At 49.3% G+C, this 16,381-nt stretch overlaps 1 protein-coding gene across 6 annotated transcripts in view; it reads left to right on the forward strand.

Moving 5' to 3' along the window:
- FAM168A (family with sequence similarity 168 member A) overlaps positions 1-16,381 on the forward strand; it is a 179,659-nt gene that overhangs the window by 40,738 nt on the left and 122,540 nt on the right. For 4 of the 6 annotated variants that reach the window (XR_009968598.1, XM_062639217.1, XM_062639216.1 and 1 more), the window contains one exon: positions 7,349-7,439. The exons of the other annotated variants lie outside the window; for them this stretch is intronic. The gene's annotated coding sequence lies outside the window, so the exon portion shown is untranslated. The remainder of the gene's footprint in view (positions 1-7,348; positions 7,440-16,381) is intronic. 6 annotated transcript variants of the gene reach the window in all.

The following is a 16,381-nucleotide window of genomic DNA, read 5'->3' on the forward strand; positions in this document are numbered from 1 at the left end:
AAAGTGATTACCATGGAATCACAGCGTGGTTTGGGTTGGAAGGGACCTTAAAGCTCACCCAGTCCCAAACCCTGCCACGGGCAGGGACCCCTTCCACTGGAGCAGCTTGCTCCAAGCCCCTGTGTCCAACCTGGCCTTGAACACTGCCAGGGATGGGGCAGCCACAGCTTCTCTGGGCACCCTGTGCCAGTGCCTCAGCACCCTCCCAGGGAAGAGCTTCTGCCTAAGAGCTCAGCTCAGTCTCCCCTCTGGCAGGTTCAAGCCATTCCCCTTGGCCTGTCAAACCATCATTAACATCTGGTCTTGGCAGCCTTTCTCTCCTGAGGATCCCCAGCGTGCTGCAGGGGTGAATTTCTTGTTCTGCCCTCTTCACTCAGTGCAGATTCTCTTGGCTGCACCGTGTATTTCCTTCCTTCAGGCTGAAGCATTTTTCCTGGGAGTTTCACTCCTCCTCTGCTGCCTGTTCCCATCCTGGGCTCCTTTAACTCTGCTGGTACAACTGTGAGGGGCCAGATGGTGAACCAGAGCAGCTAAACCAAGGTTATTTTTAACCCAGATCACATCACAAAGCTGGTTCCCTGCACAGCTCCATAGCAGTCCTGTTGGTACAAAGGCAACGGGCAATGGAGGGGAGGAAGGACGGGAACGTGCTTCCAGCCAGAAATGTCCCTGTGGTTTCCTGCAGCGTTTGCTGCCTTCCAAAATGATTTCTTTCCATGCCTTTATTTCCTGCTAGGTGTTTTCACAGATGTTTTGGCTTCCAGTCCCTCCACGTGGATCTCATCTGGTAGCTCTTTTGCCCATGCCTCTGGGTTCTCAGGGTTTGGGTTTTAGTTTAACGTGCCCTTAGAACTGAACTTGGCTCCATTCTGGATAATCTGTGTCTGTTCGTGAACGCTTTGCCCTATTCTTCCTTAATTTAGATGCAAAATGTGTGAGGCTCTGTGACAAATGGCTCTGGCATTCTCTCTGTGGTATCTCCTTGCTCCCAACTCAATACCACGTGGTTAATTCTTGCCTTTATGTTATAGTGCTTTAACGATATTCACTGCGTGAGTAAAGGTGTCTGAGTGAAGCACTGTCAGTGCTTTTCCTAATGTCTAAATACATTGTCTGTGATGTTCTTATTGGTTTGGGTTAGAAAGGACCTTGAAGCTCATCCAGCTCCAACCCCTGCCATGGGCAGGGACCCCTTCCACTGGAGCAGCTTGCTCCAAACCCCTGGGTCCAGCCTGGCCTTGAACACTGCCAGGGATGGGGCAGCCACAGCTTCTCTGTTCAGTCCATTCCAGTGTCCCACCACCCTCACAGGGAAGAGCTTCTGCCTTATCCCCAATCTAAACTTGCCCTGTTTCACTTTGAACCCATCACCCCTTGTCCTGTCACTCCAATCCCTAATGAAGAGTCCCTCTCCAGCATCCTTGTAGCCCCCTTCAGACACTGGAAGCTGCTCTGAGGTCTCCACGCAGCTTCTCTTCTCCAGGCTCAACAGCCCCAATGTTCTCAGCCTGGCTTCATCTGGAATCCCTCTTTTGTGATGCTGTGAAGGTTTGTGTTGGAGTGTTTGTCTTAGGTTTAGTTTTTATATAGACATAAAGGTCAAACTGAGGCCGCTGTCAATGAAAGGTGAATTTTTATTCTTAAGATGATGGCTGCACATCATTTTTTAACACTGCAGCTTTCTGAAGGTTCAGTATTGTCACTAGTGCAGTAAATTGTTTCCTTCTATCAGCGCTAATCTTAGATAATGGAATTGTTTTCTTTTGACTGCAAAGTCATCTGGGACTTGGAAACCTCCAGGTGTCTGCTAATAAATGAATTGCTCAATGAGAATAACTAATCCAGAATCAATACTTGAGGAACTGGCACTGAAAAATGAATGAAGCAGGAGGTGAATAACTTCAGCATCTGCTTCTGAAGGATTTCTCCTGCTGGAATTGGAAAGAAAGCGGACTGCATCAGGAGCATGAGCAGGAGGTCGAGGGAGATGATTCTTTAGATTGGATATAAGGAGGAAATTCTTTCCTCTTAGGGTGCTGAGGCACTGGAATGGGTTGCCCAGGGAGGTTGTGAATGCTCCATCCCTGGCAGTGTTCAAGGCCAGGTTGGACAGAGCCTTGGGTGCCATGGTTTAGTGTGAGGTGTCCCTGCCCATGGCAGGGGGTTGGAACTGGATGATCTTAAGGTCCTTTCCAACCCAAACTATTCGATGGTTCTGTGATTCTGTGGTTCTATGATTCTCCGATTCTCCCCTTCTACTCTGCTCTGGTGAGACCCCACTTGCAGCACTGGGTGCAGTTCTGGGGTCCTCAACATCAGAAGGACATGGAGCTGTTGGAGCAAGTCCAGAGGAGGCCACGAGGATGAGCAGGGGCTGGAGCAGCTCCTGTATGGAGCCAGGCTGAGAACATTGGGGCTGTTGAGCCTGGAGAAGAGAAGCTGCGTGGAGACCTCAGAGCAGCTTCCAGTGTGTGAAGGGGGTTACAAGGATGCTGGGGAGGGACTCTTCATTAGGGACTGCAGTGACAGGACAAGGGGTGATGGGTTCAAACTGAAACAGGGGAAGTTCAGTCTGGAGATAAGGCAGAAGCTCTTCCCTGTGAGGGAGCTGAGGCGCTGGCACAGGGTGCCCAGAGAAGCTGTGGCTGCCCCATCCCTGGCAGTGTTCAAGGCCAGGTTGGACACAGGGGCTTGGAGCAAACTGCTCCAGTGGAAGGGGTCCCTGGCCATGGCAGGGGTTGGAGCTGGACGGGCTTTAAGGTCCTTTCCAGCACAAACCAGTCTGAGATTCTGTGTTTTATTAGTCATCCAGAGGAACATACAGATACAAGGACAAGCCTCCTGTGTGAGGCTACACAAGCTCAGTGTCATCCCTCCCCGTTACCCCAAGAGGCGTTTTATCTCCAATCTCAGACAATTTAATTGTATTTATTGGAGCCCACAAGATCCCTTTCCATGTTGCTGGGTTTGGAGTCTCAAAGGGTTAAACCCCACATGCTGTGGAATAAGATTTAAAGGTAAGTGCCTGGCTCCAGACAAGCATCGTTAGACCGTGTCCTGTTGGATTTTAGCTCCTAATGTTTTTTCTTCCTTAAAAAGTCCTGGTCTCAGTGGGTGTCCTGATGGATGGCTGTGCCATTCGAGGGACTCAAGCGGTACAGAAGGCTTTTGAGATAGAAAATTGGCTCATAGGAAAGTTTTGCAACTGAATCAAGTTGTTTGCTCAGTGGATCATGTTTAGTTTTACTCTCCAGCATGTCAGACACTTAGAAAATGCTTTTATCTCCTGTTGATAAGTAGTTGTGGAGTGTATTTGTATTGAATTCTCCTAACACTGCTGTATCAGAGCCATCTGCAATCTACCAGGCAGGACTTTAATCACCACATTGTAATTAATTCTTAATCTATTTTATAATGTGTGTACCCAGCTCCTACCACTGGAGCCCACTTGTGTGGAAAGAACAAAAGTCACGGATAAAAAATGGGAATTACAGAAGAATAATGGTGATAATGGGTTGAAATTTAAACAGAGGAGCTTTAGGTTGGATGTAAGGCAGAAGCTCTTCCCTATGGGGTGCTGAGGCACTGGCACAGGGTGCCCAGGGAAGCTGTGGCTGCCCCATCCCTGGCAGTGTTCAAGGCCAGGTTGGACACAGGGGCTTGGAGCAAGCTGCTCTATGGAAGGGGTCCCTGCCCATGGCAGGGGTTGGTACGAGATAGGCTTTAAGGTCCCTTCAGCCCCAAACCAGGCTGGGATTCTGTGATTCCATGAACATGGTGGTGCCAGCAGAGCCTCCCAGTATGGTATTTCCCTAAATTTTCCAATCTGATCCCTCCTCCTGTTTTCCCTATGTAACATGTATTTGGTTTTCCTCATTCTCTAATGAATGTCTGCACTTCTGCTCAAAGACCTTGCTTGGGAGTAGCTGTGTTTCTGCCAATCCATCTCAGTGTTGTGGTGTTTGGCATGACTGTGGGCAGAGAACGTGGCAGGCCAGGGCTGCAGCTGAAGAGAGGTAGGAGATGGGGATACAGCATGAAGGAAAGTATGGTGGTGGCAGCAGTTAGAGCTGCATCCTGCGTCTTCTCACACACTGAAGTGGAAAATCCACTTGAAACTGGATTTCATAGGATCATGGAATGATTTGTGTTTGAAAGGACCTGAAAGCTCATCCAGTTCCAACCCCCTTCCCAACACCTTCCATTAGAGCAGCTTGCTCCAAGCCCCTGTGTCCAACCTGGCCTTGCACGCTGCCAGGGAAGGGGCATTTCTGGTGTGTTAGTACCTGTTTGGATCATTTCCTGACCCTTTATGACTGGTTTTTGAATGGTGATGGAGGGCAGCTCAGTGCAGCTTCTCTCTGCTGTCCAGGCATTATGTACCTAATCATTCTGACTCCTGGTCAAGCTAAAGCAGAAAAGGGACCAAAACCCACCTCCATAAGGGTGATTTTACTGCACGTCTGTGTGGCAGTGCAATGCAAGAAGCTATTGATGCTATTGCAGCTGAAGAATGATCCCACTGACAAGGTTAATGGGAGCTGGTACAATACTTCCCTCTGTCTCTTTAGCAGCTAGAGATGAACCAAAGGTGAACTTCCTGATAACCCCATGGCATTAAGGTTGTGTCATAGTGTCCTCCTGCTAAATTGAGGTGGTGCCTTGAAACCCTCATGTGTTCATCCCACATAGCAGGGTTGGACGCATCCAGGGAACCTTTACTATTTGCTAAGCTGAGTTTATTGACTTCCTTCCAAGTGTAAAGATGTAAAAATGTTCCAAAACTTGGACTTGAGAAGCAAATGGAGCTGTCAAAGCTGCTCTGCTGAATGAAAGCATAATGGCAAAGGCATTGGGAGTGTGAAAGCAGTGGAAGGAATGATCATCGATGCCGTGCTTGATGCTGAGTCTGGGGTAACTGCACATGGTGCTTATCCAAGGTCCCTAAAGGTGGAGGAAGACCTGGAGGAGGTGGTTTTCTCCCCCTTTTCCTTGACCCCAGGTTATTTTCTGCTTCTTTCCTGCCACAAAAGGAGCCATTTGTTTGATTACATCAGATGTTACCGAAGCTTTTGGAAGTGAAACTGCAGCCCACGTATCCTCGAGAGCTGGCTGTGTGTATTCCTGGAAGGGAGTTAAAATGGGGCTGGGTTATATTTGGTACCTCTCGAAGCACTGAGGCTACTTTGGAGTACAGAATGTGCTCAAAGAGACACTAATTTGCCACTGCAGAGCTTGATGTGATGCGATCTGTCAAGTCCTTGTTTCTGCTGGAATTCTCTTGGTCTTTCCTCTCTCTCCTAAGGATGTGTTGTGTTGGGGACCAGAAAGGGGAGTCAAAAACCTAAAACCAGGGTAAAATACAGGGCTTGGAGCAAGCTGCTCTAGTGGAAGGTGTCCCTGCCTGTGGCAGGGGGTTGGAACTGGATGAGCTTTAAGGTCCCTTCAAACCAAACCTTTCCATGGTTCTATGGAATTGCAAGTACTGAATATGCTTTTTATAAGGTGGAAATACAGAAGTCAAGCAGCTTTGCTACAGGTGGAAATGTTGCTGAGTTGTTTCCCTGAGTGCATTCGTGGTCTTGGTGGCAAGTGTTGGGATTAATTGGACTTTGGAGCATCAGTGTAATATGTTCCTCTTTCTCTGTAAGGATGCCATCTCAGGTGGTGGTTTCCTGCAGCAGGAGATTCAAGAAACTTCAGTAAAAATGAAGATTTATCCTTTTATTAATTTTTGATCTCATGCTGTTTCATTTGCTGGGCTTGAAGAGCCTCTCTCTTGATGTTCTGTTGCAGGGAAAGATGGGATGGATCAGCATTCCCAAAGGCACTCAGCATTTTCATTGACATGCAACCAAAAGAGAGCCATGGAACTGTGAGGGCTGGAGCAGCTCTGCTCTGGAGCCAGGCTGAGAGAGCTGGGCTGGGTGAGCCTGGAGAAGAGAAGGCTCCTGAAGGGGAGACCTGAGAGCAGCTCCAGTGCCTGAAGGGGCTGCAGGAAAGCTGGAGAGGGGCTTGGGACAAGGGCCTGTAGGGCCAGGCCAAGGGGAATGGCTTTAACCTGCCCGAGGGGAGACTGAGCTGAGCTCTTAGGCAGAAGCTCTTCCCTGGGAGGGTGCTGAGGCGCTGGCACAGGGTGCCCAGAGAAGCTGTGGCTGCCCCATCCCTGGCAGTGTTCAAGGCCAGGTTGGACACAGGGGCTTGGAGCAAGCTGCTCCAGTGGAAGGGGTCCCTGCCTGTGGCAGGGGTTGGAGCTGGGGGAGCCTTAAGCTCCCTTCCACCCAAACCATTCTATGATTCTGTGGTTTTCTGTGTCCTGTGTTCTCCCCGCGGGTGTTTCTGAGGGAACACCAACCCTGGATCTGTGGTCAGAAGGAATGGGATATGTATTTAATGTAAACCTTTTGGTAGCGGGTTGATTAAAATAAACAACTGTTAGAAGGAGCAGTGGTCCTGCCTTGTGAACAGTGGGGTTTCTGTTCCTCTCTATAATGCATAAAGCATGTGGAGCTGCTCAAGAGCTTTTTTTGTGCTGTACTTATCCCGAGGTGTTTGTTTTCAGTCCTTTGAGCTTTTATGTCAGCTGGGAAGGGTGGTGTAGGAGGGATGTGTAAAACTTGGGCTAAATCCTGTTCTGTCTCAGATCCTCATTAACAAGTAGGTAAATGGAAGCTTGAACTTTGTTTTCTCCTTTTTGAAAGCTGAGGGGACCCTTGTTCTGATTTCATCCCCTTCTGATGCTCTTTGCTGCTGGTTTCTACTCCATTCTTCAGCAGAGTGTAGGCAAAGCATAGCTGGTGTAGGCTCTGTGCAGGATGCAGGGGTGGGTATTGCACCCCGAGTCACTGAGCTGTAGCATGGAGCTGGAGGAGGATTCTGTGTCGTGATTTGAAGGTGCTCATGTTTAATCTCATAGAACCCCAGAGTGGTTTGGGTTGAAGGAAGCTTAAAGCTCATCCAGTTCCGTCCCCTGCCATGGGCAGGGACACCTTCCATAGAGCAGGAAGGGAAATGGAGATACTGGTTTGCAGGAGAGGTGCAGCGTGTTTGTGTATCTGTGTTTAATGACAGCAGGTAGGAAGCAGGAGCTGCAGACCACTCACATCAATCATGCTGTCTTTGTCCAACTGCAGGGCTGGTTGCCAGCTCCGGCATCCCTTCCCTCCCTTCCTCTTATCCTTCATCTCCATCGCTCCTCCTTTTCTGACTGCACTTCTTACATGTACCCATTGCTCCTTCTGCTCTGGTGGAGGTAAAGACCTCTCATTGCTCCAGGAGCTGTGGTTTCCATCCGACAGGTTTGTCTTTGGATCCTCACGGTGTTTTCTTCTTCTTGTGTCTCCTGCAGAGCTGTGGAATGCTGTGAAGACTCTGCCCTTCAGCCCTAGGCACGCTCCTCTCCGGATTATCTCCATCCAAAGGAAGCTCAGATCCAAGAGGTATCAATCCCTGCTTTATGTGTGCTGTTCATTTGAGTTTAGATACTTCTCCAAACACCTTTTTCCCCTCCACAGGCAGCAGAGCTTTGGATGCTGTGGAGGTTCAAATGGTGATTCTGAAGCGTTGGTGTTTGCTGTGGGTTGGACCCGTAATATTAAATGACATTTGGTACAGGATCACATGATGTTTTAAAAGCAGCAAGTGATTTTGGGGTCAAGAAATGCCTAAAGTGATGCTCCGGCAGCAGTGTCTGGTGCATTGCGTTGTGTTGATTTCTAAAGTTAATGAAGCTGAGGTGCTCAGCAGGCTGGAGTGGAGCACACAGCAGGAATGTGCTGCTCCCATAAGGAGCTGTGAGAGTGAAGGGGTTTTTAAGTGTTTATGAGTCCCAGTATCTCCTTAGCAAATGATTTAGTCTTGGTTTGTAGTAAGAAGAAGGTGAAGAGCACCGTTGTGTTCACTGCCTGGGTCAGAATCCCTGCTGTGGCAAAGGCAGGATTCTTGGCATGAGTTTGTGCTGTGTGCCTGTGGACAGGGAAATAATTTCCAAATAGTTTCTGTTGCAGCCTTTTGTAAAGGAAAAATAGAAACAGTTTTTCTTTAAATACTGGTTTTCAGTGTGTTGTGCTCTGCAGAATGGTTTGAGCCGCTCCTACCTTGGCCATTTATTTCTGTGTGTGGTGCCTGGTGTTGTAAGATGTGAAAGCATTTATATAGAAAACAATCCAATACCTCAATGTAGTGGTGTAAAATCATGGAATCACAGAATCCCAGCCTGGTTTACATTGGAAGGGAGCTTAAAGCTCCTCCAGCTCCAACCCCTGCCACGGGCAGGGACCCCTTCCACTGGAGCAGCTTGCTCCAAGCCCCTGTGTCCAACCTGGCCTTGAACACTGCCAGGGATGGGGCAGCCACAGCTTCTCTGGGCACCCTGTGCCAGCGCCTCAGCACCCTCCCAGGGAAGAGCTTCTGCCTGAGAGCTCAGCTCAGTCTCCCTTCGGGCAGGTTAAAGCAATACAGCTGATGGTTAAAAATGAACATGCACTTGAGGAAGTCCCTGTGCTGCACACAGTTATGGGCTGGTGAGTTTGCTCAGCAAATGGCACTGTACTGCTGCCCTGGGCTTAACTTTTCCCCTAGGTATCCACACTTGCTGCAGAGAAGACACTGGGGTAGCCAAAGCATCACTGACCCAATCCAGCTGTTCTTGTGCAGGAGGATGGGAAAAACAGGGTTGACTTTTACATGGTTTGCTTTCTGCTTAGTCACATGAACTTTAAATGTCAGCAGCCAGGATACCCGCTGAGTGCTCTGCTCCCACTCGAGGCAGATTTGCTGGAAACCAGTTGCAAACAACAGCAGTGCTGAGGGGGTGCTCTCTGCTCCATGATCCACTGCACTGCACTGGGATGGAACATTCAGGCATCTTGTGCTCCTCATCCTTGAGTCCAGAGGAGGCCACGGAGCTGCTGCGAGGGCTGGGGCAGCTCTGCTCTGGAGCCAGGCTGAGAGAGCTGGGCTGGGGCAGCCTGGAGAAGAGAAGGCTCCTGAAGGGGAGACCTGAGAGCAGCTCCAGTGCCTGAAGGGGCTGCAGGAAAGCTGGAGAGGGGCTTGGGACAAGGGCCTGTAGGGCCAGGCCAAGGGGAATGGCTTGGAAGGGGCTTGGAGCAAGCTGCTCTAGTGGAAGGTGTCCCTGCCTGTGGCAGGGGTTGGAGCTGGAGGAGCTTTAAGGTCCCTTCCAGCCCAAACCAGGCTGAGATTCTGTGCTGCATGGGAGAGGGTGTGACACACTACAGAGATGCTCCTGAAGGACCCATCCAAGTGGGTGATGGCAGGAGATACACTTGAGGAATGATTTTCTCTTCCTGCTGAAGAAGTGCAATAGAAGTGTGCTCAGTTCTTGCAGTCTCTGTAGCTAAGATGAGGTTAGAGAGAAGCATCCAGTATGTTCCCTACACCCTTCCTGCCTCCCTGCAGTGTTTGCTCCACATTTCCACTCTCACAAAGTCACTGGAAGCAGTGGCCTTTCTTTCAGATGTATGATTTATCACCTCCTCCTGGTGTGCCAGCCTTGTTTGTATTGATAAATGCATGTTCTCTGTGTACACCCTGCAGATAATTCTGCTCATGGAGTGCAGTGCTCCTAAATATACCTGTTTCTGATGAAGTGCAGTTGAATTTGTGGGTCTGGTTAAGCTGTACCTTGCATAGATCCTTTGTTAACTCAGAAAAGCTGCCTATTCTGATTTATAGAGCCAAAAGGGGTAAACTGACATTAAAAGCATTAATTGCTCTTGGTTGCCTGCACAAAGAACAGAGTTGGTGTGAGCCAGCTTTTGATCTAGCCCTCTGTGGGCTTTTGATTTTTGCCTAAGCTGGTTTCAGGGTCTGTATCTGTGGTTTATTTGTGCTGGAGATTGTATAATGAGGATTTAGTGTGAAATACAGTGATTGGGCTTGAAGAGCAAGAGCCGTGGGCAATCAGAAGCAATAAAGTTCTAAAGGAATTGTCCTGAAATTTATGTATACTTTAATAGAGAAATACTCTTTTTCACATCTGGATGGAATGCATTGGAGAGCGTGAAGGGCCAGGCCAAGGGGAATGGCTTCAACCTGTCCGAGGGGAGACTGAGCTGAGCTCTCAGGCAGAAGCTCTTCCCTGTGAGGGTGCTGAGGCGCTGGCACAGGGTGCCCAGAGAAGCTGTGGCTGCCCCATCCCTGGCAGTGTTCAAGGCCAGGTTGGACACAGGGGCTTGGAGCAAGCTGCTGTATGGAAGGGGTCCCTGCCTGTTGCAGGGGTTGGAGCTGGAGGAGCTTTAAGGTCCCTTCAATCCATGCCATGATTCCATGAGTTTTGTGTGCACTTCCCTGCTGAGTATCATCCTCTCACTCGTTATCATCAGTGTTCCTTCTTTCTTGGGCTTTTTCTGCCATAATATACGCATTTTCTAATGGTTCCTTCCTTCCCTGATCTCAGATAATGGCAAAAGAGATCAGTGACATCTGAAGACCTGTTTTTTGTGAGGTGGGCTGACTTTTAGAATACATATGGTTTCTCCTTGCTTGCTCAGTTGCATGATGATTAATGATAATTGGTCATCTCTGCAGTATTTGCTTTTCAGAAAGAGTTTAAAGCATTTGCTTCTGCTTCGTGGCTCTCAGTGTGGCACAAGGCGTGTGCTGTGTGATGGGGACTCTCCAGGGGAAGTTTCCCCTTTCCTGGGAAGCTTGTAACCTAGAGTAGAAGAGGTGAGCTAGGAATTTGGGCTCATTTCATTAAGTCAAAGAGTGGCTTGTGTTGAAAGGGGCCTTAAAGCTCATCCAGCTCCAACCCCTGCCATGGGCAGGGACACCTTCCACTAGAGCATCTTGCTCCAAGCCTGTGTCCAACCTGGCCTTGAATCATTGCTTTATTAGAGTTTGGGATTAAAAACAGCCCTTAACAGGGCTTGGGGAACGTGCTCAGTCAGAGGAGGACTGTGTGGGCAGGGCAGGTAGAGGATATGGGCAGAAGAACAGTGAATAGGACCTGGGAGTGAGTCTTGAAAGGTGCTTTGATTTTCATGAGCCTTGTCAGCATTGCTAACCTACTTTCCTCAAATACATCACGGAGCTTGGTGGTGGGGAAAGCAGAGCAATTCTGCAGGGAGCTTAGTCTGAGATTCATTTAGAATCAGGAGGTAGATGTAAAGCAGTAAGTAGGATTTAACCATTTCCTAACCCCTGGTATTTCAGTGAGATCGGGCTTATGGCTCATGCTCTCTGTGAGCAGTTCCATCTTGGCAGCTTCCTCAGTCTGGTAGGGAAGGAGAAGTCTTGGAGATGATTCAGTTCTTCTGGGCTTCATGAGTTAAAGGAACAAGAGTTCTTAGTGGGTAAAATAGCACAGAAGGTGCCAGAAAATCTTCAGTGATGTGCTAATGGCCCGATCATGGGAGCAGCTTTGGGCTTCCACTTGATCAGTGTCACTCGACGTAAGAAACAGCTCCTTGGGAAACCAGTGTTCAAGTTGCTCCTTGTTTTCTGTTTTCTTTGGGAGTTTCTGTGTCATTGAATCAGTTCAAATCTGTCCCAAGCTTCGTTCTCTAGGGAAGAAGGTAAAAGGATAGATTGAGGGATGAGTTATCGTTATGAGGGCTGGAGTGGGTGGTTTATCTGTTCACAATGCACTCTCCAGGAAACCTTAAAATAGGTGTTTGCTATCTCCTTTCCTGCAAAAGCCCTAACTGAGACCTGCTGCTGGGACGTTTTTCAGGAAGGGGGAGTGCAATCAGAATTCCCAGAGTTGTTTTTAATGTGTTTAATTAGACTTGGGAAGATGTTGGTTGATGAGAAACTGAACCTGAGCTGGCTTCAGTGTGCACTCCCAGCACAGAAACCAACTGTGCTAGGCTGCATCCAAGGAGCGTGAGCAGCAGGTTGAGGGATGTGATCCTGCCCCTCCTCTCTGCTCTGGTGAGCCCCCACTTGCAGCACCGGGTGCAGTTCTGGGGTCCTCAACATAAAAAGGACATGGAGCTGTTGGAACAAGTCCAGAGGAGGCCACGAGGATGCTCAGGGGCTGGAGCAGCTCCTGTATGGAGCCAGGCTGAGAACATTGGGGCTGTTGAGCCTGGAGAAGAGAAGCTGCGTGGAGACCTCAGAGCAGCTTCCAGTGTGTGAAGGGAGCCTATAGGGATGCTGGGGAAGGACTCTTCATCAGGGACTGGAGTGATAGGACAAGGGGTGATGGGTTCAAAGTGAAACAGGGGAAGTTCAGGTTGGAGATAAGGAAGAAGCTCTTCCCTGTGAGGGTGCTGAGGCACTAGGATGGGTTGCCCAGGGAAGTTGTGAATGCTCCATCCCTGGCAGTGTTCAAGGGCAGGTTGGACACAGGGGCTTGGAGCAAGCTGCTCCAGTGGAAGGGGTCCCTGCCTGTGCCAGGGGTTGGGGCTGGATGAGCTTTAAGCTCCCTTCCAGAACAAACCCTTCTGTGGTTCTGTTTTGGTTTCCACTCTCAGTCAGCACATCCTTAGAAATAAACCCGACGTGTTGGGACCACCAGTGCACAGGGACCATTGTGCCATGTGCTGGGACAGCCAGGGAAGTGTGAGCCCATCACCTCTTCACAGCCACAGCCTGAGGATGGCTCTTCACAGCTACCACAAATGGTTCAGTCTTTGATTTGCCATCGTTTTGTTTTCCTTCCCCACTTGAAGGAAGTGGCTTTTTCCAGTAGGAGAAGCATTAAATTGACTCAACAGCTTTGTTTGCTGAAGTAGCACTTTGAAGTGAATCTTTGAAGTTTCTCCTATGATCTGGGGTTCGATTAGAGCACTTTTACCCAGCAGTCTCATAGCAGGGATTTAGTTTGGGAGAACCTGACCAGCAGTTGCAGCTCCAACAAGTATAAGCAGCTCTTCCTTCAATTTTGAGGCTATTACCTGCTCGGATAGCGCAGTAATTGAGGGAGTGGAATCATACCGGTGGCTAATAAAAACAAGTTCAAGCTACAGTGGAATTGAATCAAATAGAGGAGAGGCACTGTGTCCTGAAATCTATATAAAGGCCTCTCTGTCCTCCTTCCAGAGCTCTGTGCTTAGAAGTGAGCTTAGGATTTGGGGTGTTGGGTGAGGAGAAGCTCCCCATGGCCTGGCTTCAGTGTGTGCTTGAGCCCAGACCCCCCCCGTGTGCTGGGCTGCACCCCCAGAGCGTGAGCAGCAGCTCAGGGAGGGGATCCTGCCCCTCTGCTGTGTGAAGGGGAGACCCCCCCTGCAGCCCTGATCCAGCTCTGGGGCAGCAGCACAAGAGGGACGTGGAGCTGTTGGAGCGAGGCCAGAGGAGGCCATGGAGCTGCTGCGAGGGCTGGAGCAGCTCTGCTCTGGAGCCAGGCTGGGAGAGCTGGGCTGGGTGAGCCTGGAGAAGAGAAGGCTCCTGAAGGGGAGACCTGAGAGCAGCTCCAGTGCCTAAAGGGGCTGCAGGAAAGCTGGAGAGGGGCTTGGGACAAGGGCCTGTAGGGATAAGAATGAGCTTGGAGCAAGCTGCTCTAGCAGAAGGTGTCCTTGCCTGTGACAGGGGTTGGAGCTGGATGAGTTTGAAGCTCCCTTCAACCCAACCTCATTCTGTGACTTTATGATTATTCTGTGGTTGCTGTTTTCCTGTTGAGGAGTTGAATAACCTGATAATGCCAGGTATGCAAAATAATGAGCTTTTTTTTTTTTTCTATAGATACGTATTTAAGACAAGGGGAAGGAAGGAAAAGGCACTTTTTAGTTGTGCCATTTTTGATCCTAACTCTCATGGTTTTCAGCATTTACTTTTAATTCCTGACCCGTGCTTGAGCATCCCGATGTGTTGGGGTCATCCCTGCCATCAGCAGAATCTCCCTGGTCAGCTTTTTGAAGCCTGTCTCTAGCATTAAGCCTCAAACTGAAGAGGTAATCCCCCTGGAGCCTTGACCTACTCTCACAATGACTTCCTCCTGCTCTTTTGAGCCTTTGGGGTCTATTCCAATGTTTTTTAACTCTTCGTCAAAGCAGCTCACTTAATTGCTGTGACTGCTGGGCAGGAATCTGCTCTCCATTCTCACAGACCTCCTTTGCTTCAGTTCCTTCAGAACAAAGTCGTGTCTGGAACCAGGCCAGGCTTTTCATCCAAAGAGTCTCTCCCAGCTTTCATATCCGACCAGGAGCAGTGCAGCCAGATTGTGTCCTAATTCCCCTTCCCAAAGACAAAGGCACTGCCAGTGTCTAGACATCAGGGTTGGGAAGGTTTAATTCCCTTTTCCCATGTGTTAGTTCAAGGCTGAGGGTTCCCTCTTTCCCCTTTTCATCCCACGAAACCCTTGCCAAAGCCTCTCAATCTCCCATTGCTCAAGCATGAAATCCCACAGACCATTTGGGACAGAAGGGGATGATTTGGGAGTGTGTGGCCTGTGTCCCTTGGGAGTGGAGTCAATAAAAGAAGATGAGTGAGTTCTGGCTGGTGGCCCTTGGTTTTAAAATCTCATCTTAGTTTTCACATCCAGTGCTGTATTCAGGCACAAAATACAGCCCAGCAGCTCCCCTTAACCTTACCCACTTCTTTTATGGCTTTAAATTCAGCAGCCTTTCCTTGGGTCCATGCTGCAGAGCTTTTCCGTGGGGGAGTGGATCCTTGCAAGCCCTACATTCCGAGCAGGAAACGCTATCAACGCAGCTGGTTTCCTGCTCCTTTGAAGTTTTCCTTCTACTGAGGGCAAGTTTTGACCTTCTTTTTCTTTGGAAGTGTTCTGCTGGGAAGTTCAGCTCCTGAGAGATCATTAGGATCCCATTTACCCTTGGATGTGGTGTAGTTACGTGATGAAGAGAAGGTCAGGTACAGAAACGTTGGGACAAATTGGTAGGGGAGCAAAAGCTGCCTTCAGAACGTTGTGCCACGTTCTTTTTGCCCAATGTTCTCCCTCATTTTGGAGGTGGGTTCCATGCACGTATTTGGTTTCCGTGTTTTGTATTAAAGGGTGGAAATCAAAGGATCACTGAATCCCAGGTTGGAGGGACCTCAAGGATCATCTGGGCCAACCTTTCCTGGCAAAACATGACCCAGATTGAATGCTCAGCACCCTGTGCAGCCCAGTCTTAACAGTGTCCAATGCTGGGGAGTCACCACTTCCCTGGGGGGATTATTCCAGTGGCTGCTTGTTTTCCTTGGGAAAAATGCCTGTGTTGGTGGCTGTTACTGGATGTACACATGTGCTTATTGAAGGTATGTACTGAAAATTAGTCTCCTTTATAGGAACCTCAACCAGGTGTTGCAGATGAAGTGATCTATCTGGGAATTGTACACTGATGTGAGGAAGAAAGATTTGTACACTAAGGGTGGTAGGGCACTGGCACAGGTTGCCCAGAGACATGGTATGGTGGTTGCCTTATTCCTGGAGAAAGCCAAGGCCAGGCTGGATGTGGTTCTGGGCATCCTGGTCTAGCTGAAGGTGTCCCTGCTCATTGCATGGGGTTGGAAGAGGATGAGCTTTAAGGTCCCTTCCAACCCAAACCCTTCTGTGACTCTATGATAGGCTTTGAAGCAATTTTGGGTGGCCAGTATCCTATTTACCTGTTCTTAAAGGAGGCACTGATTGCACTTAGATCTTGCTCAGGGAAGGAAGACTGATCAAGGGGATAACTTCAATGCATGACCCTCCAGAAGTTGTACAAGACACATCTATAAGCACAGTGTAAGCTTCAGTCTTGCTTCTGAAGGGGCTTCAAGCCAGGCACTTTGGGAAGGAGCATGGCAACACTCCGCATTTGCAGAGGTGCCTTGTCCATGGGTAGGTCAGATTTGAGAGGAATTTCTTCAGCACAAAGGCCTGGAAAAGGACTGACCCCTTTGCTATGCATCACTGGGTAGCAATAAAGCAGTGCGTCAATGGGCTGTGAGGGTTATTTCACAGGTGCTGCCTCAGGATTATGTTTGTCAGTTCATTAAAGGTTTTGATGGGGATTTATAAGCTGAGAGCTTCAGTTGCTCGGATGGACTTGGTTTGGGGGTTCATAAATATGTTGTATTTAATGTTCAAATAGCAGGGATTTCAGGATTGGTAAGCAATTCTCTTGTTCATTTAAAAGGGATTATAGGTAGAAAGCTTGCAGACTCCCGAAAGTAATCGTGGAATCACAGAGTGGTTTGGGTTAGAAAGGACCTCAAAGCTCCTCCAGCTCTAACCCCTGCCACAGGCAAGGGACCCTTTCCACTGGAGCAGCTTGCTCCAAGCCCCTGTGTCCAACCTGGCCTTGAACACTGCCAGGGATGGGGCAGCCACAGCTTCTCTGGGCACCCTGTGCCAGCGCCTCAGCACCCTCCCAGGGAAGAGCTTCTGCCTAAGAGCTCAGCTCAGTCTCCCCTCGGGCAGGTTCAAGCCATTCCCCTTGGCCTGGCCCTACATCCCTTGTCCCAAGCCCCTCTCCAGCTTTCCTGCAGCCCC

This window comes from Pezoporus occidentalis, unplaced genomic scaffold (genome assembly GCF_034315485.1).
Source record: "Pezoporus occidentalis ecotype Australia unplaced genomic scaffold, CSIRO_AGI_Poc_V1 ctg6, whole genome shotgun sequence".
Taxonomy (NCBI): domain Eukaryota; kingdom Metazoa; phylum Chordata; class Aves; order Psittaciformes; family Psittacidae; genus Pezoporus; species Pezoporus occidentalis.